The sequence below is a fragment of the Nanorana parkeri genome, unplaced genomic scaffold (assembly GCF_000935625.1).
Source record: "Nanorana parkeri isolate BGI_ZX_2015 unplaced genomic scaffold, ASM93562v1 scaffold3039, whole genome shotgun sequence".
NCBI lineage: Eukaryota > Metazoa > Chordata > Amphibia > Anura > Dicroglossidae > Nanorana > Nanorana parkeri.
Window position 1 is genome coordinate 30,603 of NW_017309307.1, and position 2,891 is coordinate 33,493.

Genomic DNA, 2,891 nt, shown 5'->3' on the forward strand with positions numbered 1-2,891 from the left:
AACAAAACCCCGGAGTACACAGTATGTTAGGAGCTCGGTACTCTGACAGACATGAAGTCTCTGGTTTGCCCTGAACATTGTTTTCCTAAACGGAAAGGAGACAAATTTCTTTTTGCATTCACTTGTCTGTTGGAACCGATCGGAGCCTTTACCTTCCCATTCAGACTTACATGTTATGGTACCGCAATGATACCACTAGGGATGCACCGATACCGATACTAGTATCGGTGCCGATACCGAGTATTTGGGTGAGTACTCGTACTCACCCAAATGCTCCGATACCTAGCACGAGTACTTCCTGTATCAGGAAGCCGGGCTGCGCATCATCACACGCTGCCCGGTTTCCTGATTGGCCAAGAAACGGCTCCATGCTCTCTCGTCACTTGTGATGAGAGAGCATGGAGCCGACTTCCCGGCCAATCGGGAAGCCGGGTAGCGTGCAATGACGCGCTGCCCGGCATACCGATTGGTCAGGAAGCTAGCAAATCTGGAAGCCGGGCGCTGTGTAATGACGCAGCGCCCGGCATTCTGATTGGCCGGGAAGCCGGCGTCATGCTCCCTCGTCATCTCATGAATCATAATATTAAGAAAGTGACCTTAAAGCATTAGTTTGTATTGCTTTAGAGAAAATGTGACCTGTCCCTTTAAGAAAAAGTATCGGTAATTGGTATCGGCGAGTACTTGATCAAAAGTATCGGTACTCGTACTCGGTCTTAAAAAGGTGGTATCGGTGCATCCCTAGATACCACACAACACGCTATAACATTAGTGGGCAATGCAGCACACCGGAACATACAGTACATACATTGTGGTGCGTAGATTTAAAAAAAAAAAAAATGTCATACACTTTATTCGATCCATTGCATTGTGTTGGTGGCTCATTCCAATCGGGACTCGCATTAACGCACCACAATGGACAGCACAGACCGGATCCCAACCTCGGCAATGTCTCATCTGGATCCCTGACGGGTTTGCTATAGGAAGCGGGGCTGTGCTTCCTCTGCAACAGTTTTGATAAATAAGGCTCCATTTGTACATTTAAAGCCGTGAACATCTGCTACCTGTTTCAGCCGTTATGTGGATTCCTTCATGTAAAAGTTTATACGTTATAATACTGCGATTACAAAATATATCATTGTAATCAGAAACAGGAGGCTACGATCTCTGAGCAGGTAGATGCGGGGAAACAAAATATTACATTGTAAAGAAAAAGTGAGCGCAGTATTAAACTTGTCACAAACCCGAAGAAAGGAGTTCTACCCAGCGCAAAAGATTTAAACTGAACCTGGGCCGCCATCACCCATCAATCTCGGCTGTTTCCCGGCCATCACCATCCCCGGGAACTTGCCGGCTTTTGGTCGGAGATTCCCGGATTAATCATGTGGTTTGTCGGCTCATCTGCAGCCTGTTGCATATCTCACATAACATAAAGTACAGGTCAGTGCGGGTTGTGATGGAGGTGGCGGTGTGGTGGAGGCAGGGTTTAGATTTCCTCTGTAGGTGTCGCTCAAAGACATTCAATGCAGATGTAACTTAATTGTTCCGGACAAGCAGACACAAAGTCTCCACTTGGGACCTCCTCCTCTGATGTGTTTCTCCCCAGACTAGGCCTTGGTTGGCCTTGTGGGAAATCCGCCCTGAGGACGGGCCACTCAACCCCGACAGCTTATGGCACCTGGTCAGCTAACACAGTGACCCAGTATAATGGCTGCCCGGTACCAGAAGCCAAGCTGTGACTTGTCCTATGCCCCAACCACCACTATATCCAAAGGAAAAAAGCCAATGGTGTTCGATTTAAGCTCAACGCAGGCGTAACTTTATTGTTCTGGACAAGCAGGCAAGAAGTTTCTGCCTGAGGCCACATCTTCTGATGCATTTCACCTAAAACTGGGCTTAATCTATGATTAAAGTGACATTAAACCCTCAGATTTTTTAACATAAAACAATACTGTAATGTGCGCCTCACTATAATCCATGGTTGTTTCCCTTCTCTTTGCTGCTCTTCCTTTTAAATCTTTATCTCTTCTCATGCTTGGGGAGAACTTCCCTTTTCAGCTCAGGGCCTCTTCCTGTAGTGCTGGCTCAGGTTACAAGCCTATACAAACGTATACACAGACACCGTGTATCCATTCCTGAGACAAGGCAGTCTGCTGCAAAACAGAAGTTCTGCAGAGCATGAGAAGAGATACAGATTTAAAAGGAAGAGCCATTGGCTTTTTTCCTTTGGATATAGTGGTGGTTGGGGCATAGGACAAGTCACAGCTTGGCTTCTGGTACCGGGCAGCCAAGAGAGCCCTTTATACTGGGTCACTGTGTTAGCTGACCAGGTGCCATAGGATGACGGGCTTGAGGGGCCCGTCCTCAGGGCCGGATTTCCCACAAGGCCAACCAAGGCCCGGCCTTGGGGCAGCAGGGAGAAGAGGGGCAGCAGGGGTGTGGAATTCCTATCTCCCGATGCCCGGGACATACATTTCCGGGCGCCTGGCGGGTACTTGTTTTCTACATTTAGGCCTGTTTTGGGCAAGCAGGGCTAAATGTACAGCGGGGAAGCCGCCGCTTGTTTTGTACAAGTGATCTTGCCGATCATTCTCCATGGTGGGGGTTGGAGGGTAGGGGGGCGCATTGAGGAACCTGGCCTTTGGGCAGCAGAGAGAGTAAATCCAGCCCTGCTCGCCCTATGCCCCAACCACCACTAAATCCAAAGGAGAAAAAGCCAACATCACCCATCAATCTTGGCTGTTTCCTGGCCATCACCATAAAACGGCAACTTGCTGGCTTTTGGCCGGAGAAGCCGGATTTTTGTGCGGTTTGCCAGCTGAGGTGGCCCCAGGCAAAGACTTTCTGCCTGCTTGTCCATAGCAATAAATCTACACATGCTTTGAATTTTAACA